Source organism: Drosophila innubila (assembly GCF_004354385.1).
Source record: "Drosophila innubila isolate TH190305 chromosome 3L unlocalized genomic scaffold, UK_Dinn_1.0 7_D_3L, whole genome shotgun sequence".
NCBI classification, from domain to species: domain Eukaryota; kingdom Metazoa; phylum Arthropoda; class Insecta; order Diptera; family Drosophilidae; genus Drosophila; species Drosophila innubila.
Window position 1 is genome coordinate 45,001 of NW_022995378.1, and position 21,907 is coordinate 66,907.

The 21,907-nt window shown below is 46.5% G+C and overlaps 2 non-coding genes across 2 annotated transcripts in view; both read left to right on the top strand.

Moving 5' to 3' along the window:
* Window positions 1-335, top strand: part of LOC117789380 — a 1,992-nt gene extending 1,657 nt beyond the window's left edge. Inside the window, exon 1 of the ribosomal RNA XR_004617886.1 lies at window positions 1-335. This exon is cut by the window's left edge and continues 1,657 nt beyond it. This is a non-coding gene — a ribosomal RNA (small subunit ribosomal RNA).
* Window positions 336-934: 599 nt separating this feature from the next.
* LOC117789374 lies at window positions 935-1,113 on the top strand. The gene has a single exon (XR_004617881.1). It is a non-coding gene; the product is annotated as a 5.8S ribosomal RNA (ribosomal RNA).
* Window positions 1,114-21,907: the final 20,794 nt, after the last annotated feature.

Consider the following 21,907-nt stretch of genomic DNA (forward strand, 5'->3'; position numbering starts at 1 on the left):
TACAATGAAAGTATCAACGTGTATTTCCTAGACCGAGAGGTCCGGGTAAACCGCTGAACCACTTTCATGCTTGGGATTGTGAACTGAAACTGTTCACATGAACTTGGAATTCCCAGTAAGTGTGAGTCATTAACTCGCATTGATTACGTCCCTGCCCTTTGTACACACCGCCCGTCGCTACTACCGATTGAATTATTTAGTGAGGTCTCCGGACGTGATCACTGTGACGCCTTGTGTGTTACGGTTGTTTCGCAAAAGTTGACCGAACTTGATTATTTAGAGGAAGTAAAAGTCGTAACAAGGTTTCCGTAGGTGAACCTGCGGAAGGATCATTATTGTATAATGCATCTAACCGTTAATAAAATAAAAATTTTTTTTCATTAATATATAGAAATATATTTTAACGAAAATAAAGAAAAATTTTTAATTGTCAATAATAAAATAAATAATTTACTTTGCTCAAACATTTGAAATTGTGTTGTAATGTATAATTTATACAATAAAATTACTTTGTTATAAATTTTATTTGTCATATTCATATTGTATAAATGTATATTACACATTTTTGTGTTTTGGGCAAGACAAATTATTAACTGCGTGTATATGTGCCATAATATACATGCGTTGCACAAATGTATTGTTCATTATTAACATGCGCATACATTGTATAAACGCAACAACCTAAAATATAATGTTGTACCTGTTTGTTCAGGTTAATGCTTTACATATATCGATTATAATACAATTAAATATATTTTATATAGTTGTCATATACCGTATTTTCATTGATTATGTAAAACTAAGACATTTCGCAACATTTTTTAGGTATAAAAAATTTATTGAAGGAATTGATATATGCCAGTAAAATGGTGTATTTTTAATTTCTTTCAATAAAAGAATATATGACGTAATGAAATAAACCAAAAATTTGTATTACTCTAAGCGGTGGATCACTCGGCTCATGGGTCGATGAAGAACGCAGCAAACTGTGCGTCATCGTGTGAACTGCAGGACACATGAACATCGACATTTTGAACGCATATCGCAGTCCATGCTGTTATGTACTTTAATTAATTTTAGAGTGCTGCTTGGACTACATATGGTTGAGGGTTGTAAGACTATGCTAAATAAGTTGTTTAAAATTTTCGAAATTTTAAGCATATGGTATATTATTGGATAATATATATTGTAATGTTGCAAAACATTTACTCATAATATATTCATAATATTAAAATAAATAACGAAATATCTATACTTCTCTTGTTGTATATATTTGTATGAGAAAATTTGAAGAATTATATATTCTTTATTTTATTCAAATAATACTGAGGAATGTCTAGCATAAAGAATTTTTTTTTAACTAGAATTGCCTCTTATTTATGATGAGATAAAGAATAAAACATTTGTCAATATTATGGAACTTCAAAATTATAGTATATTTCAAATTGTTATTATAATCATCATGTTTTATAATAACTAATATATAAGTATAATTATACAACCTCAACTCATATGGGACTACCCCCCTGAATTTAAGCATATTAATTAGGGGGAGGAAAAGAAACTAACAAGGATTTTCTTAGTAGCGGCGAGCGAAAAGAAATCAGTTCAGCACTAAGTCACTTTGTCTATATGGCAAATGTGAGATGCAGTGTATGGAACATCAATATTCTAGTATGAGAAATTAACGATTTAAGTCCTTCTTAAATGAGGCCATTTACCCATAGAGGGTGCCAGGCCCGTATAACGTTAATGATTATTAGATGGTGTTTCCAAAGAGTCGTGTTGCTTGATAGTGCAGCACTAAGTGGGTGGTAAACTCCATCTAAAACTAAATATAACCATGAGACCGATAGTAAACAAGTACCGTGAGGGAAAGTTGAAAAGAACTCTGAATAGAGAGTTAAATAGTACGTGAAACTGCTTAGAGGTTAAGCCCGATGAACCTGAATATCCATTATGGAAAATTCATCATTAAAATTGTAATATTTAAACAATATTATAATAATAGTGTGCATTTTTTTCCACATAAGGACATTGTAATCTATTAGTATCAATTAATTTATCAAAAAATTTTAGTCAATTGCTTATTTAAATTAAAATGCTTGCATTTTAACATAAAATAAATGTCATAAATTTGATAAAGTGCTGATAGATTTATATGAATACAGTGCGTTAATTTTTCGGAATTATATAATGGCATGATTATCATTGATTTTTGTGTTTATTATATGCACTTGTATGATTAACAATGCGAAAGATTCAGGATACCTTCGGGACCCGTCTTGAAACACGGACCAAGGAGTCTAACATATGTGCAAGTTATTGGGATAAAAACCTAATAGCGTAATTAACTTGACTATTAATGGGATTAGTTTTTTAACTATTTATAGTTAATTAACACAATCCCGGGGCGTTCTATATAGTTATGTATGATAATATTTATATTATTTATGCCTCTAACTGGAACGTACCTTGAGCATATATGCTGTGACCCGAAAGATGGTGAACTATACTTGATCAGGTTGAAGTCAGGGGAAACCCTGATGGAAGACCGAAACAGTTCTGACGTGCAAATCGATTGTCAGAATTGAGTATAGGGGCGAAAGACCAATCGAACCATCTAGTAGCTGGTTCCTTCCGAAGTTTCCCTCAGGATAGCTGGTGCATTTAACTGTTGTATAAAATAATCTTATCTGGTAAAGCGAATGATTAGAGGCCTTAGGGTCGAAACGATCTTAACCTATTCTCAAACTTTAAATGGGTAAGAACCTTAACTTTCTTGATATGAAGTTTAAGGTTATGATATAATGTGCCCAGTGGGCCACTTTTGTAAGCAGAACTGGCGCTGTGGGATGAACCAAACGTAATGTTACGGTGCCCAAATTAACAACTCATTCAGAAACCATGAAAGGCGTTGGTTGCTTAAAACAGCAGGACGGTGATCATGGAAGTCGAAATCCGCTAAGGAGTGTGTAACAACTCACCTGCCGAAGCAACTAGCCCTTAAAATGGATGGCGCTTAAGTTGTATACCTATACATTACCGCTAAAGTAGATGATTTATATTACTTGTAATATAAATTTTGAAACTTTAGTGAGTAGGAAGGTACAATGGTGTGCATAGAAGTGTTTGGCGTAAGCCTGCATGGAGCCGTCATTGGTACAGATCTTGGTGGTAGTAGCAAATAATCGAATGAGACCTTGGAGGACTGAAGTGGAGAAGGGTTTCGTGTGAACAGTGGTTGATCACGAGTTAGTCGGTCCTAAGTTCAAGGCGAAAGCCGAAAATTTTCAAGTAAAAAGTTGTCAATATTTAAAATTTTGGAAAATTAATACACTTGAATAATTTTGAACGAAAGGGAATACGGTTCCAATTCCGTAACCTGTTGAGTATCCGTTTGTTATTAAATATGGGCCTCGTGCTCATCCTGGCAACAGGAACGACCATAAAGAAGCCGTCGAGAGGTATCGGAAGAGTTTTCTTTTCTGTTTTATAGCCGTACTACCATGGAAGTCTTTCGCAGAGAGATATGGTAGATGGGCTAGAAGAGCATGACATATACTGTTGTGTCGATATTTTCTCCTCGGACCTTGAAAATTTATGGTGGGGACACGCAAACTTCTCAACAGGCCGTACCAATATCCGCAGCTGGTCTCCAAGGTGAAGAGTCTCTAGTCGATAGAATAATGTAGGTAAGGGAAGTCGGCAAATTAGATCCGTAACTTCGGGATAAGGATTGGCTCTGAAGATTGAGATAGTCGGGCTTGATTGGGAAACAATAACATGGTTTATGTGCTCGTTCTGGGTAAATAGAGTTTCTATCATTTATGGTAGTTTCTTGTTCCCCGGATAGTTTAGTTACGTAGCCAATTGTGGAACTTTCTTGCTAAAATTTTTAAGAATACTAATTGGGTAACCAATTAGTTCTTTTAAATTATAACGATTATCAATTAACAATCAATTCAGAACTGGCACGGACTTGGGGAATCCGACTGTCTAATTAAAACAAAGCATTGTGATGGCCCTAGCGGGTGTTGACACAATGTGATTTCTGCCCAGTGCTCTGAATGTCAAAGTGAAGAAATTCAAGTAAGCGCGGGTCAACGGCGGGAGTAACTTTGACTCTCTTAAGGAGATTCAATGGACTAAGATGCAGAAGGGGCATATGCATTTGCATATGTCGTAATTCAGAAGTCATCAAAGTCAAGTCGACTCGTAGACACTCTGTGTCCCACAATTCATTTGTGGCCTCCTCGTGGTATCCTCTGGGTGCTAAATTCAGTGTAGTTCTGATTAGCAGCAAATTCGAGCGACGAACGGGTCCAAAGGGTTGCCTACCCAATGGACCGACAAACTGATGGTGCAATGAATCGAAACGAGCCTCGGATATATGAACAAAGTTCACGAAATTCTCCTACGGCCACTCGCCGTGGGACCCATCAGGAAAGGAATGCAGTGGTCAATACACAGGCCATGTTTCCTTGTTGTGAATGTGATCGGTCTTTCTCCACGAAGACCGGTCTCGGTGTTCACATGTCGCGCCAGCACAAAGACGCACTGGATGAGTGTCGTCGGCGTGTTGACGTGAAAGCCAGGTGGAACGACGAAGAGTTGTCTATGATGGCGAGGAAGGAAATCGAGCTCACAGCAAATGGTGAGAGATTCATTAATAAAAAGCTAGCGGAAGTCTTTGCCAACCGCAGCGTCGACGCAATCAAGAAATGTCGACAGAGGGATAGTTATAAAGCGAAAATCGAACAGCTAAAGGGGCAAGCAGTTCCTATCCCAGCAGCGAATGAATCTCCGACCATACAGCGCCGCCCTAGTTTAAGTGAGCCCGGTTCCTCTTCCTCAATATCACAGGCTCCTCCACTCGCTCCATCGAGACATTCGGACGATATCCTCATGCGGATGCTTCGGGGGTTACAGCCCGTCGCATGCAATCGATCTTGGAGAGCCGAAGTCTTGCAATCCATTGTAAATGAGGCGCAAGATTCGGGAAAAGAGGTGACTCTCCAACGTTTGTCCGTCTACCTCCTGGAATTATTTCCGACTCGGAACAACCGCCCTGTTCCGGCGAGAGTGCACCGCCCTGCACCCCGCAATAGGAGGCAACGAAGACGTCAAGAGTACGCTAGGGTTCAGCGTAACTGGGACAAACATAAAGGTCGTTGCATTAAATCCTTGCTTGATGGACCCGACGAGTCGACAATGCCAAACCAGGGAATCATGGAACCCTATTGGAAGGAAGTTATGACAGCGCCTAGCCCATCCTCTTGCAATACCACCGTGCCTCACATGGGGCACACGCTAGAGGGGGTATGGTCACCAATTTTGTCGAGTGATCTAAAGGCACATAAAGTGTCATTGACTTCCTCTCCGGGGCCCGATGGGATATCCGCCAAACATGCAGCGGGTATTCCCAGAGGGATTATGCTTCGCATAATGAACCTGATTCTCTGGTGCGGAGATTTGCCCGGACTCTTCCGAATGGCCCGAACCGTCTTCATCCCGAAGTCGGTGAAGGCATCCCGACCGCAAGACTTTCGTCCGATATCGGTGCCATCGATCGTGGTCAGACAACTTAATGCCATATTGGCTGCCCGGTTGACTTCATCAGTCAATTGGGACCCGCGTCAACGGGGGTTTCTGCCCACGGACGGTTGCGCCGATAACGCGACCATAGTCGACTTAGTCCTGAGGGACCACCATAGACGGAGCGCGTCTTGCTACATCGCGACTCTCGATGTAAGCAAGGCATTCGACTCTGTCTCTCACAAGGCAGTGTTCGATACGCTGACCGCCTATGGTGCCCCTCCGGGCTTTGTCGATTATGTCCGGAACATGTACCGGGGAGGCGGCACCTATCTTAGTGGTAACGGCTGGAGGTCAGAGGAATTCATCCCTGCTAGAGGAGTCAAGCAGGGTGATCCTCTGTCCCCCGTCTTGTTCAATTTGATCATCGATCGGTTGCTCAGGTCGTTCCCCGTCGAGATAGGTGTCAGTGTCGGGAACGCAAAAACAAACGCAGCAGCGTTCGCAGATGACTTGATGTTGTTTGCTTCCACGCCGAAGGGCCTTCAGGCACTATTGGATACCACGGTTGGCTTTCTGTCTTCCGTTGGGCTTACCTTAAATGCTGAAAAATGTTTCACGGTCAGCATAAAAGGGCAACCAAAACAGAAGTGTACTGTGGTCGAACCACGGAGCTTCTGTATAGGTTCGCGCACGTGTCCAGCTCTGAAGCGCTCCCAGGAATGGAAGTATCTCGGCATCAAGTTTACTGCGGAAGGGAGGGCTCGTTACTCTCCTTCCGAGGACATTGGTCCAAAGTTGGAGAGATTAACGCAGTCCCCCCTGAAGCCTCAACAGAAGTTATTCGCCCTCAGAACTGTCCTAATTCCACAGCTCTTTCACCAACTAACTCTTGGTAGTGTGTCGTTAGGCGTTCTGAGAAAGTGTGACAGACTGGTACGGTCTATCGTTCGGAAATGGTTAGATCTTCCGTTGGACGTGTCAGCCGCATTCTTCCATGCTCCCCATTCGTGTGGGGGTCTCGGTGTTCCTTCAATTCGCTGGACGGCGCCAATGTTGCGAGTCAAAAGATTGTGTGGCATAAAATGGCCCCACCTCGAGCAATCCGAGGTGGCCATCACCTTTCTAGAAACCGAGCAGCGAAAGGCCCGAGATAGATGCCAAGCAGGAGTTAATGAGCTGTTATCACGTTCAAAGATAGATTCGTACTTGGCGAATAGATTGCACATGTCTGTTGATGGCAGCGGTCTACGTGAAGCGGGGCGTTTCGCTCCGCAACACGGGTGGGTGGTTCAGCCCACGCGTTTGCTAACAGGAAGGCTTACCTGAACGGGATCAAACTGCGGATAAATGCCCTACCCACGCGGTCACGGACTACGAGGGGAAGGCACGAATTGGGGAGGCAGTGTCGTGCAGGATGTGATGCTCCCGAAACACTAAACCACATCTTGCAGAAGTGTCATCGTACGCATGGGAGGCGGGTGGCTAGACACAACGGAGTAGCTGATTTTCTCAAGAAGGGGCTTGAGTCTAGAGGCTATTCCGTCATTGCTGAACCGAGTCTGCAGGGAGAGAACAGGATGTTTAAGCCGGATCTGGTTGCGTTCCGACACGACCGAACCATCGTGCTTGATGCACAGGTGGTGACAGACGGACATGATCTGGATAGAGCTCACCAGAGCAAAGTCCATATCTACGACCGACAGGACATACGAACGGTATTGCGAAGGGATTTTCAGGCACATGAGAACATAGAGGTTGTATCCGCTACACTAAACTGGCGGGGCATCTGGAGTTTTCAGTCCGTAACAAGACTGAGGGCTCTTGATGTTCTAAGTGCTAGTGACAGTACTGTCATTAGTGCCAGGGTGGTGTCAGGCGGGGTCTCTGGATTCAGAGCTTTCATGTTTCACACAGGGTTTCATGGCTGAATGTATTGGCTATCAATATTGCATTTCCTTTTCCTATAAAGCCAGCTACCTTTGGCACAACATCTAAAAAGGTATAAAATAACGCATTCAGTGGCGCTACAATCGAAATCATTTCGTTATGTGGAGAACTAATGTGCTACAAAAATAGCCAAATGCCTCGTCATCTAATTAGTGACGCGCATGAATGGATTAACGAGATTCCTACTGTCCCTATCTACACAGTTTGTTTCTGACGTTCGTCGCGAACAGACGTTTATTTCGAGTGCGCGCATCGCAGTGTTTTCGTTACAAGTAACGGTAAACGTGATAAGCAACTTTCGAAGTGAACAACAAAGCGGAATTGCGGTACTTTGTACGCAGACGCTAACCAACGGTAAAACAGCGATAAGAAGTGCTCAAATTGTGTGCTATGCGGTTTCGAGCTAACTTTTGTATTGTTGAGTGCATTGGTACTGGTTTTCAACCAGGATGTCTGAGGAAGGCGCGGCTCTAGCAGCCGGAAGCGGAAGCCAACCGTTGAGGAAATCAACGCCAAGCGGTTAGCCTCGGAGATGGGACCTCCTGCCGTTCCCGAAGCGCCCACCATCGCTGCCGCTGCTCTGCCTGCTCTGCTGCCCTGCCACCGCTGCTGGCTCGCTGCGCTCCGTCGCACTGGTGCCGCTGCTGCAGCTGCTGCCGCTGCCCCTACTGCTGCCGCTGCCGCTTGCTGGCGGCTCTGCTCCGCTGCTCCAGCGCAGCTAGCTCTGCTGCCGCCTGCTGCTGTTTCTGCTGATGGTGCTGTCGGCCGCTCAGCATTCACAATAGTGAACAGCGGAATGGAGAATCCTGGCTGAGATATCGAAGGTGCAGAAGCTTGTCAACCGGCACAGCCAATGCTATTTGACCTTGACGACTGTGGCTGCACCAAGTAGCACCTGCATCTGTTGACCTCTGCCTTGTTGCTGCAACGCTGCTGCTACACCTGTAGCAAGCTACCGCTAGGACCAGCCGGTAGAGACGTGGTCTGCTGTGGTCTCATGCTCAGACCCAGCCATGACGTCGAAGCAGGTTGTGGAGAAAGTGCGCAATGAGGTTGCACCCGTTCTCGATGTTCGTGTCCACGAAGTACGAGAGCTGAAGCGTGGCGGTGCGATCATTCGCACACCGTCAGTTGGCGAGATGAGGAAAGTGGTGGCCAACAAGAAGTTTGCTGAGGTCGGATTGGTGGTTCAACAGAATCGTAGCTTCAAGCCGAAGATTACAGTGTTCGACGTTGACACCGCGATCAATGCCGAAGAGTTTATGCTGGAGCTCTTCGCGAATAACTTCAGGGAGCACATGACCGAGGCGGAATTCAAAAGGAGCGTGCATCTAGAGACGAAGCAATGGTCGCAAACTGCAGGCGAGACGGTCAACCTAAACCTGGAGGTTGACGAAAAAGCGCTGGCCATACTTGATGAGATCGGACGGGTCTACATCAAGTGGTTTTCATACCGCTGCCGGTCGCTCGTCCGCACCTATGCTTGCCATAGGTGTGTTGGGTTCGACCATAAGGTCTCACAATGCCGGCTCAAGTGCACCAGTCCGGTGGACTGCCGGAACTGCCGTTTCAAGGCATTGCTTTCGGGGCATCATATGCTCTCGGAAGCATGCCCTATTTACGGTGCGGTGCTAGCGAGGGTGCAAGCTAGACATTAAAATGTTTAGCTTCATCCAAGCAAATTGTGGTCGAGGACGAGCTGCCAACATCGAGCTCGGAGTACGGATGAGAGAGTCTGGACATCGGTTCTCACTGGTTCAGGAGCCTCACGCTTGTTGTCACCGAATCTCGGGATTCCCAGCCGGGATGCGAGTTTTTGCTGACCGTCAAGCTAAAGCTGCTATCGTCATAGATGACCCCGATGCCATCTGCATGCCCGTAGAGCCGCTCATCACCGACTTTGGAGTATGCGTGAGTGTCACTGGGAGATTTGGCACAATCTTCCTGAGCTCCGTATATTGCCAACACCAGGAGAGTTTAGAGCCGTACATTTCGTACATGAATGAGGTACTGCTGCTGGCCAGCAGTTCACCAGTTATTCTAGGCACCGACGCGAACGCAGCATCCCCCATGTGGTTCAGTAAGATCCCTCGCCGTGGCGAGAGATTGCAGAACTACATACGGGGTGAGCAGCTGTCTGAGTGGATGGCAAATACCCCTGTCGAAGTGCTGAATGTACGAAGTGAGGTCTATACGTTCGAGACTCGCAACGGACGGAGCGATATCGACATAACAATCGTCAACAACGCAGCATCTATGTTGGCCACATATGACTGGAGAGTGGATGAGTGGGAGTTGAGCGATCACAACCTCATCACGGTTGTGACAACGCTCCACCCGGAAAGCACAGTTGAGAGCATAGCTCCTGTGCCATCCTGGAATCTCCACAATGCACGTTGGCGATTGTTCGGTGATGAAGTGGCTAGGAGGATCAGGGAGCTGCCCGAGGATCACATGGAGACGCCGCTGGACGACCAAGTTTCTGCACTGCGCTTGATTGTACATGATGTGTGCGATCTTGTGTTGGGCCGCAGACGACCGCGAGCCAAGCGACGTGTAGTTTGGTGGAATGCCGAACTATCCGCTAAGCGCCGAGAGGTCAGGAGACTGAGGCGCAGGCTACAGGATGCTCGTCGTCGTGGACACGATGATGATGCCGCGCTTCTTGCGATTTCACTGAGGACCTCCTCAGCGGATTACAAGAAGCGTATCCTAGCGGTGAAGGAGGAAGACTGGCGCAAATTCGTGGGAGAGAACAGCACCAACGATCCCTGGGGCACTGTTTATAAGATCTGCCGAGGACGGAGAAAGGATGCCAGTTTTGGATGTCTTCGCTCGGGTGATAGGCTTGTCGTAACCTGGCACGACTGCGCCGAAGTGCTCCTCCGTAACTTTTTCCCAGTTGCGGAGTCTGATGCGCTCGTTATCATCCCGAGTGAAGTACCTCCAGGCCTCGAGTCATTCGAGGTTGATGCTGCCGTTGCCAGGTTGAGGAGCAGGCGCTCCCCTGGTATGGACGGTATCACTGGCAAGATCGTCAAGGAGGTATGGCGTGCCATCCCTCAGCATTTGACTGCCTTGTATGCGCGATGCATTAGGCAAGGATACTTTCCCGGCGAGTGGAAACGACCGCGAGTAGTCCCACTACTCAAGGGTCCCGATAAGGACAGGAGCGATCCTGGCTCTTATCGTGGTATCTGTCTGCTGCCAGTGTTTGGCAAAGTGCTTGAGGGAATCATGGTGACCCGCTTACGAGAAGTCCTACCGGCAGGATGCAGATGGCAGTTTGGATTCCAACCCGAACGCTGCGTGGAGGATGCTTGGAGACACGTCGTGAGCAGTGTTGCGGCCAGCCCGGCCAAACTCGTGCTCGGTATCTTCGTGGACTTCAAAGGAGCCTTCGACCACGTGGAGTGGAGTGCTGCGCTGCGCCGCCTAATTGACTCAGGATGCCGTGAAGCCAGCTTGTGGAGAAGCTTCTTCTCAGGCAGAAACGCAAGTATCGTCAGCAGGTATGGAGAAGCGTCTGTTCCGGTGACACGAGGTTGCCCACAGGGATCCATCAGTGGTCCATTCATATGGAACTTCTTGATGGAAACACTTCTTCAGCGTCTGGAAGCACACTGTGTTTTTAGCGCGTATGCGGATGACTTGCTGATTTTCGTCGAGGGACGTTCCCGCCTGGAACTAGAGTCAAAAGGCGAGCAGCTGATGTCCATCGTAGGCGCTTGGGGAGCAGAAGTCGGAGTGGCTGTATCAACCAGCAAGACGGCATGCATGCTTCTTAAAGGTTCTCTTTCCGCCAATAGACCCCCCTGGGTTCGATTTGGTGGAGGAAACTTGAAGTATGTTGATGAATATCGGTATCTTGGCATCACAGTTGGCAAGAGGATGAGTTATGTACGGCACATAAACTCGCTTAAATCCCGGCTTACTGGAGTCGTTGCGGCATTGGCACGCGTACTGCGGGTCGACTGGGGTGTCAGTCCCCGCGACAAGCGGACCATCTATGCCGGACTCATGGTGCCTTGTGCACTATTTGGTGCCTCGGTATGGCATGGCACGACGGACCGTCAGATTGTGTCCAGGAGGACACTAATTGCCTGCCAGAGGCTTATCCTTCTAGGATGCCTCCCGGTATGCCGAACAGTGTCCACAGCAGCACTGCAGGTGCTTGCTGGTGCTCCCCCGTTTGACTTGGAGGCCAAGAAATTGGCAATTAAGTTCAAACTCAAGCGTGACTACCCGTTGGAGGAAAGTGATTGGCTGTACGATCGAGACTTGGCAGGACTTGATTGGAAGCAAAAGATGGCGTTGCTTGACGAATGCTTGCTGAGCGAGTGGCAGCGCAGATGGGATGACGGTGATACCGGACGGGTAACACACGAGTTTTTCCCGAGCGCAGGCTTCGTCTATCTAAGGCGAGACTTTCGCTTTACGATGCACGCTGGATTCTTGCTGACTGGCCATGGATCACTAAATGCATTTCTGCATGGAAGAACTCTGAGCGAGACGACTGCATGTGCTTGTGGTGCTGATCGTGAGGACTGGCTACACGTGCTATGTGTATGCCCACTCTATGCAGATCTGCGGTTCCTCGATGGACTCGGAGTGCACAATGAACGCGGCGTTTGGAGCGTGTCTGGAGTGACCGAGACCCAGGAGAGGATGCAGCTGCTAGACACATTTGCCCATGCCGTGTTTACAAGCTAAAACTGGCTTCACCTGTGTGGTTGGCGGGTCTTAGAATACTACCACAGTGCACCTCTACTTGTCGTATGAGACGACTAAATGAGGTACCAGGGCTGTCAGTCCCGAGCTGAATAAGCTAAAACTGGCTTCACCTGTGTGGTTGGCGGGTCTTAGAATACTACCACAGTGCACCTCTGCTTGTCGTATGAGGCGACTAAATGAGGTACTAGGGCTGTCAGTCCCGAGCTGAATAAGCTAAAACTGGCCTCACCCGTGTGGTTGGCGGGTCTTAGAATATCACCACAGTATGTAACCGCTTGTCGTACGAGACGACTAAAGGTGCACCATGGATCACCCAGCGTTCAGGCTTGTCGGAGCTAAATGGGGAGGGGATACCGATCCCTTTGAAAATTCGGTACCACGGGATGAGAGAGTTTCTCCAAGACTTCTCATTGAGGTCGGCCACCTAGTGGGAGTTCGTGGTGGCTGTGGTTGCGTAGCGTTGCGTTTCAACGCAGGAGAGAAGTTGCTAGATGCTTCGCCTCATACCAAGGGGGAGTGTGCAACCGATGGTGTACACTTATTTGGATCCGAGGAGATGGAAGCCACTGCTAACATCTCTTAGGGGCGTCAGTTTGGCGCATTGTACCAAACTCGCTGTATTATATGCTTGCATATTCGAATACCGTGGTCGTAATTCTTAATTGGAACATGCCACGTTAAATAAATCGGAGAGATCCTTTGATTCTGTCCCTATCTACTCAGTTTGTTTCTGACGTTCGTCGCGAACAGACGTTTATTTCGAGTGCGCGCATCGCAGTGTTTCGTTACAAGTAACGGTAAACGTGATAAGCAACTTTCGAAGTGAACAACAAAGCGGAATTGCGGTACTTTGTACGCAGACGCTAACCAACGGTAAAACAGCGATAAGAAGTGCTCAAATTGTGTGCTAAGTGCGGTTTCGAGCTAACTTTTGAATTGTTGAGTTCATTGATACTGGTTCTCAACCAGGATTTCTGAGGATAGGCGCGGCCGCTCTAGCAGCCGGAAGCGGAAGCCAACCGTTGAGGAAATCAACGCCAAGCGGTTGGCCTCAGAGATGGGACCTCCTGCCGTTCCCGAAGCGCCCACCGTCGCTGCCGCTGCCTCCGTCGCAGCTGGCTTTACTGCCGCTGCCCCCACCGCTGCTAGCTCCGCTGCCGCTGCCTCCGTCGCAGCTGGCTCTGCTGCCGCTGCCCCCACCGCTGCTAGCTTCGCTGCCGCTGCCTCCGTCGCAGCTGGCTCTGCTGCCGCTGCCCCCACCGTAGCTAGCTCTGCTGCCGCTACTGCTGCTGCTTCTGCTGTTTTTGATGGTGCTGTCGGCCGCTCAGCATTCACAATAGTGAACAGCGGAATGGAGACAATCCTGGCTGAGGTATCGAAGGTGCAGAAGCTTGTCAAGGAGACCGTCACCAGGACAGGGATCAGTGCGACCGCCGCGTGTGCTATTTTTGACGCTTGTCAAAAGTACGACGATCTCACTTTGGCGCTGGTGACCAGACTAGCAGCCCTGCAAGCCTCTGCTCCCTCTGTTGCCCCCACCGCTGCCTCTGTTGTTGCCCATATTGCTGCCCCCAACGCTGCTGCTACACCCGTAGCAAGCTACCGCGCCAGGAAGCCGGTAGAGACGTGGTCTGCTGTGGTCTCATGCTCAGACCCAGCCATGACGTCGAAGCAGGTTGTGGAGAAAGTGCGCAATGAGGTTGCACCCGTTCTCGATGTTCGTGTCCACGAAGTACGAGAGCTGAAGCGTGGCGGTGCGATCATTCGCACACCGTCAGTTGGCGAGATGAGGAAAGTGGTGGCCAACAAGAAGTTTGCTGAGGTCGGATTGGTGGTTCAACAGAATCGTAGCTTCAAGCCGAAGATTACAGTGTTCGACGTTGACACCGCGATCAATGCCGAAGAGTTTATGCTGGAGCTCTTCGCGAACAACTTCAGGAGCATATGACCGAGGCGGAATTCAAAAGGAGCGTGCATCTAGAGACGAAGCAATGGTCGCAAACTGCAGGCGAGACGGTCAACCTAAACCTGGAGGTTGACGAAAAGCGCTGGCCATACTTGATGAGATCGGACGGGTCTACATCAAGTGGTTTCATACCGCTGCCGGTCGCTCGTCCGCACCTATGCTTGCCATAGGTGTGTTGGGTTCGACCATAAGGTCTCACAATGCCGGCTCATGCACCAGTCCGGTGGACTGCCGGAACTGCCGTTTCAAGGCATTGCTTCGGGCATCATATGCTCTCGGAAGCATGCCCTATTTACGGTGCGGTGCTAGCGAGGTGCAAGCTAGACATTAAAATGTTTAGCTTCATCCAAGCAAATTGTGGTCGAGGACGAGCTGCCAACATCGAGCTCGAGTACGGATGAGAGAGTCTGGACATCTGTTCGCACTGGTTCAGGAGCCTCACGCTTGTTGTCACCGAATCTCGGGATTCCCAGCCGGGATGCGAGCTTTTGCTGACCGTCAAGCTAAAGCTGCTATCGTCATAGATGACCCCGATGCCATCTGCATGCCCGTAGAGCCGCTCATCACCGACTTTGGAGTATGCGTGAGTGTCACTGGGAGATTTGGCACAATCTTCCTGAGCTCCGTATATTGCCAACACCAGGAGAGTTTAGAGCCGTACATTTCGTACATGAATGAGGTACTGCTGCTGGCCAGCAGTTCACCAGTTATTCTAGGCACCGACGCGAACGCAGCATCCCCATGTGGTTCAGTAAGATCCTCGCCGTGGCGGAGATTGCAGAACTACATACGGGTGCAGCTGTCTGAGTGGATGGCAAATACCCCTGTCGAAGTGCTGAATGTACGAAGTGAGGTCTATACGTTCGAGACTCGCAACGGACGGAGCGATATCGCATAACAATCGTCAACAACGCAGCATCTATGTTGGCCACATATGAGTGGAGAGTGGATGAGTGGGAGTTGAGCGATCACAACCTCATCACGGTTGTGACAACGCTCCACCCGGAAAGCACAGTTGAGAGCATAGCTCCTGTGCCATCCTGGAATCTCCACAATGCACGTTGGCGATTGTTCGGTGATGAAGTGGCTAGGAGGGAGCTGCCCGAGGATCACATGGAGACGCCGCTGGACGACCGAATTTCTGCACTGCGCTTGATTGTACATAATGTGTGCGATCTTGTGTTGGGCCGCAGATGACCGCAAGCCAAGCGACGTGGAGTTTGGTGGAATGCCGAACTATCCGCTAAGCGTCGAGAGGTCAGGAGACTGAGGCGCAGGCTACAGGATGCTCGTCGTCGTGGACACGATGATGATGCCGCGCTTCTTGCGATTTCACTGAGGACCTCCTCAGCGGATTACAAGAAGCGTATCCTAGCGGTGAAGGAGGAAGACTGGCGCAAATTCGTGGGAGAGAACAGCACCAACGATCCCTGGGGCACTGTTTATAAGATCTGCCGAGGACGGAGAAAGGATGCCAGTTTTGGATGTCTTCGCTCGGGTGATAGGCTTGTCGTAACCTGGCACGACTGCGCCGAAGTGCTCCTCCGTAACTTTTTCCCAGTTGCGGAGTCTGATGCGCTCGTTATCATCCCGAGTGAAGTACCTCCAGGCCTCGAGTCATTCGAGGTTGATGCTGCCGTTGCCAGGTTGAGGAGCAGGCGCTCCCCTGGTATGGACGGTATCACTGGCAAGATCGTCAAGGAGGTATGGCGTGCCATCCCTCAGCATTTGACTGCCTTGTATGCGCGATGCATTAGGCAAGGATACTTTCCCGTCGAATGGAAACGCCCGCGAGTAGTCCCACTACTCAAGGGTCCCGATAAGGACAGGAGGGATCCTGGCTCTTATCGTGGTATCTGTCTGCTGCCAGTGTTTGGCAAAGTGCTTGAGGGGATCATGGTGACCCGCTTACGAGAAGTCCTACCGGCAGGATGCAGATGGCAGTTTGGATTCCCACCCGAACGCTGCGTGGAGGATGCTTGGAGACACGTCGTGAGCAGTGTTGCGGCCATTCATATGGAACTTCTTGATGGAAACACTTCTTCAGCGTCTGGAAGCACACTGTGTTTTAGCGCGTATGCGATGACTTGCTGATTTTCGTCGAGGACGTTCCCGCCAGGAACTAGAGTCATAAGGCGAGCAGCTGATGTCCATCGTAGGCGCTTGGGGAGCAGAAGTCGGTGGCTGTATCAACCAGCAAGACGGCATGCATGCTTCTTAAAGGTTCTCTTTCCGCCAATAGACCCCCCTGGGTTCGATTTGGTGGAGGAAACTTGAAGTATGTTGATGAATATCGGTATCTTGGCATCACAGTTGGCAAGAGGATGAGTTATGTACGGCACATAAACTCGCTTAAATTCCGGCTTACTGGAGTCGTATTTGGTGCCTCGGTATGGCATGACACGACGGACCGTCAGGAGGACACTAATTGCCTGCCAGAGGCTTATCCTTCTAGGATGCCTCCCGGTATGCCGAACAGTGTCCACAGCGGCACTGCAGGTGCTTGCTGGTGCTCCCCGTTTGACTTGGAGGCCAAGAAATTGGCAATCAAGTTCAAACTCAAGCGTGACTACCCGTTGGAGGAAAGTGATTGGCTGTACGATCGAGACTTGGCAGGACTTGATTGGAAGCAAAGATGGCGTTGCTTGACGAATGCTTGCTGAGCGAGTGGCAGCGCAGATGGGATGACGGTGATACCGGACGGGTAACACACGAGTTTTTCCCGAGCGCAGGCTTCGTCTATCTAAGGCGAGACTTTCGCTATACGATGCACGCTGGATTCTTGCTGACTGGCCATGGATCACTAAATGCATTTCTGCATGGAAGAACTCTAAGCGAGACGACTGCATGTGCTTGTGGTGCTGATCGTGAGGACTCGCTACACGTGCTATGTGTATGCCCACTCTATGCAGATCGGCGGTTCCTCGATGGACTCGGAGTGCACAATGAACGCGGCGTTTAGAGCGTGTCTGGAGTGACGGAGACCCAGGATAGTATGCAGCTGCTAGACACATTTGCCCACGCCGTGTTTACCAGGCGTCGGCGAATGCTGGAGGAGGTAGGCGTTGGTGGGTTGCCAGTCCCGAGCTGAATAAGCTAAAACTGGCTTCACCTGTGTGGTTGGCGGGTCTTAGAATACTACCACAGTGCACCTCTGCTTGTCGTATGAGACGACTAAATGAGGTACCAGGGCTGTAAGTCCCGAGCTGAATAAGCTAAAACTGGCTTCACCTGTGTGGTTGGCGGGTCTTAGAATACTACCACAGTGCACCTCTACTTGTCGTTTGAGGCGACTAAATGAGGTACTAGGGCTGTCAGTCCCGAGCTGAATAAGCTAAAACTGGCCTCACCCGTGTGGGTCTTAGAATATCACCACAGTATGTAACCGCTTGTCGTACGAGGCGACTAAAGGTGCACTATGGATCACCCAGCGTTCAGGCTTGTCGCAGCTAAATGGGGAGGATACCGATCCCTTTGAAAATTCGGTACCACGGGTTGAGAGTTTCTCCAAGACTTCTCATTGAGGTCGGCCCCCTAGTGGGAGTTCGTGGTGGCTGTGGTTGCGTAGGGGGAGTGTGCAACCGATAGTGTACACTAATTTGGATCCGAGGAGATGGAAGCCACTGCTAACATCTCTTAGGGGCGTCAGTTTGGCGCATTGTACCAAACTCGCTGTATTATATGCTTGCATATTCGAATACCGTGGTCGTAATCCTTAATTGGAACACGCCACGTTTAATAAATCGGAGATATCCTTTGATTCTGTCCCTATCTACTATCTAGCGAAACCACAGCCAAGGGAACGGACTTGGAATAATTAGCGGGGATAGAAGACCCTTTTGAGCTTGACTCTAATCTGGCAGTGTAAGGAGACATAAGAGGTGTAGAATAAGTGGGAGATATTAGATTTCGGTTTAGTATCGACAATGAAATACCACTACTCTTATTGTTTCCTTACTTACTTGATTAAATGGAACGTGTATCATTTCCTAGCCATTATACGGATTTATTTATTATATCTTATGGTATTGGGTTTTGATGCAAGCTTCTTGATCAAAGTATCACGAGTTTGTTATATAATCGCAAACAAATTCTTTAGAGAGTGCATTTATGTACTTTTGATTTAATAATTTGGTATAATTCCAATTACTCAGGTATGATCCAATTCAAGGACATTGCCAGGTAGGGAGTTTGACTGGGGCGGTACATCTCTCAAATAATAACGGAGGTGTCCCAAGGCCGGCTCAGTGCGGACAGAAACCACACATAGAGCAAAAGGGCAAATGCTGACTTGATCTCGGTGTTCAGTAAACACAGGGACAGCAAAAGCTCGGCCTATCGATCCTTTTGGTTTAAAGAGTTTTTAACAAGAGGTGTCAGAAAAGTTACTATAGGGATAACTGGCTTGTGGCGGCCAAGCGTTCATAGCGACGTCGCTTTTTGATCCTTCGATGTCGGCTCTTCCTATCATTGTGAAGCAAAATTCACCAAGCGTTGGATTGTTCACCCATGCAACGTGAGCTGTGTTTAGACCGTCGTGAGACAGGTTAGTTTTACCCTACTAATGACAAAACGTTGTTGCGACAGCATTCCTGCGTAGTACGAGAGGAACCGCAGGTACGGACCAATGGCACAATACTTGTTCGAGCGAACAGTGGTATGACGCTACGTCCGTTGGATGCCTGAATGCCTCTAAGGTCGTATCCGTGGTGGACTGCAATGATAAATAAGGGCAATTTGCATTGTATGGCTTCTAAACCATTAAAATTTTGTTATTCATTTAATAGACGACAATGGATGTGATGCCAATGTTACGTATAACATAGTTAATTGGGAGGATCTTCGATTACCTGATGCCGCGCTAGTTATATATTAAAACATTATTTAATACAATGACAAAGCCTAGAATCAATTGTAAACGACTTTTAACAGGCAAGGTGTTGTAAGTGGTTGAGCAGCTGCCATACTGCGATCCACTGAAGCTTATCCTTTGCTTGATGATTCGACAATTAAAAAATCGATCAATAAACACACATATTAATATGTAAAGATATATATATATATATATATATATATATATATATAGTGACATATCCACTACACATACCCACTTATATTATTTAATACGACACCCACTTGTATGCCTAAGCACATTCTTGTATCAAGTAATAAGATATCAATAAGAATAGAGGGCCAGTGAAAATAACATTTCAAGTGCTCCCACGAATCTAATGTTAACATAAACATCCTAGCTCACTAAGGGTCAGTATTGTCAACGCGGCACAAATCCAAGCTGTTGCTTAACACCCCAAACGTTCGTCATCTCAAGAGCGATCCCAAGATCTCTGTTTACTTAAGAGCAGATTCCATCTCCAAGATCCCACAGCCGAGGTTTGCTAAGCGTCGCCAACACACTTTATGATTAGTCTAGATTTATTCTCTAACTCGAATGTTCGCCTTTTCCGTATTATAAATAAAGTTTATTTTTTTATAACTAAACCGGATTGAACATTGTTATTGGCGCAGCCGGTAGGATGTGTTAAAGTGTTTTTGCAAAATTGATCAACTGAATAGACTATTAAAGGATTCGCGATATCCCAAGTCAAATAACGTTGAACTTCAATAAAGTGAAACTAATTTAATACACATCCGCTAAAGAACTTATGTGCGTAAATAAGTTACAATAAATCAAGTTTAACCACTAAAAATAACTAATATCCTAGGCTAAAACAAAAGTGATTGTGCTTATTTAAACGTAAAATTAACTTTGTGTTTTGTGACCACTAAAGGATAACTAATATCCCAGGCCACATTTTCGACCAAAAAGAAAATAAAACCAAAGTCAAAATGGTACCACCACCAGTAATGGAGCTATCAGAGCATCATCTGAAGCAAGCCCTTGGACAAATCCAAAAATTCAAACCTTCGATGGAACAACTGAAGAGCTGGCAGCCTTCATAAGAAGAGTCGATTATGTTCTACAACTATACCCAACCCAAGACGTACGACAACACAGTGTCTTATATGGAGCCATTGAGATGCAGACGACTGGAGCAGCTCAACGTGTATCTCAATTGTCGGCAGCAACAAACTGGACAGGATTAAGGAACGCCCTTATCGAGAATTCAAAACACAGACGCCCTATGAAGAACTTTTACGTAGATTATACAACACAAATTATAATGGCAGTGTCCGTAAGTTTATCGAAGACTTAGAGTATAAGACTTTTGTAATATCAAACAAGTTAATGCTAGAAGGAATACCTTCAAATACAATTTTATACACAAATGCTATGAACAACACAGTTAAAGACGTAATTTCAAGAAAACTACCAGACAGAATATTTATGGCTCTTGCTAGACATGACATAACAACAGTAACAAAATTGAAACAGGTAGCACAAAGAGAAGGACTGTACGAAAATAACTATTCGGACCGACCAAAATCAAACAGTAACAATAATACTTCGTACCCATCAGGCAGTAATAATTTTCGCAGGAATAATGGAAATGCATATCAAAGCTTTTATCCACAAAATATGCATGTTAATTATCAAAATAATAATCCGCAAAAACCGAGGAAGCAATCAGCAATTGCATCAAGAATTCAAACAGAACCTCAATCAAGGTAGAGTTAGTAATCAATGAATTACCAACCAAATAGAAATAGCCCTGGTACTTCAAATCAACCAGTCAAAGACAACGAGAAAGTAATAGTAGTCAGTACAAAATGGATACAGATGAAAATTTTCATCAAGCAGCCTCGGACCCCAAATCAAAGAAACCCTTCATTCGATTAATTATGAATAACCAACATCTCAGGTGTGTAATAGATACAGGATCTTCTATTAATTTAATGAGAAAAAATTTTCTAGAATTCCCAATTACCACTTGCAAGCTAGAAGTTCATACTATAAATGGAAATATCAACTTAAACCAAAGTATTTCTTTAGCCCCTAACAAACTCTGTCCGTCACACCAAAAATTTTATATACACGAATTTTCAAAAATTACGATGTATTAATAGGCAGAGAATACCTCGAAGCCTGTCAAGCAAAATTAATTACAGGAAGAAGTTGTAATTTTGAGCGGGTATCAATTTATCATGAGATATAATCATGAAGACTTCGTAAAGGACAATACAGCATTTAATAGCCGTGATCCACCATTTACAAAAGATACCGCAATTGATTGCCTTGATCCACCTCTTACAGAAGATAGGCCTTTTAATTTCGCAATTGAAAATGAACTTAAAGAAAGTAATCAGTACAGGTTAGAACATCTCAATGAAGAAGAAAAAATAAATTAACTAAAATCTTATTCGAGTTTAGAGACATACAGTACAAAGAAAGTGAAAATTTGACTTTCACCAGTACAATTAAGCATGTCATTCAAACTAAACACGAAGATTCCATTTACAAACGACCATACAAATACCCTCAAGCATATGACGAAGAGGTAGAAAAACAAATTAAAGAAATGATAGATCAGGAATAATTCGCAAATCAAATTCTCCTTACTGCTCACCAATATGGATTGTACCAAAGAAAAGTGATGCATCAGGGAAAACAAAAGTTTAGAATAGTCATTGACTATAGAAACCTTAATGAAATCACAATCGATGATAAATACCTATCCCGATAATGGATGATATATTAGACAAACTTGGAAGATGTCAATATTTCACTACCATTGATCTAGCAAAAGGCTTCCATCAGAT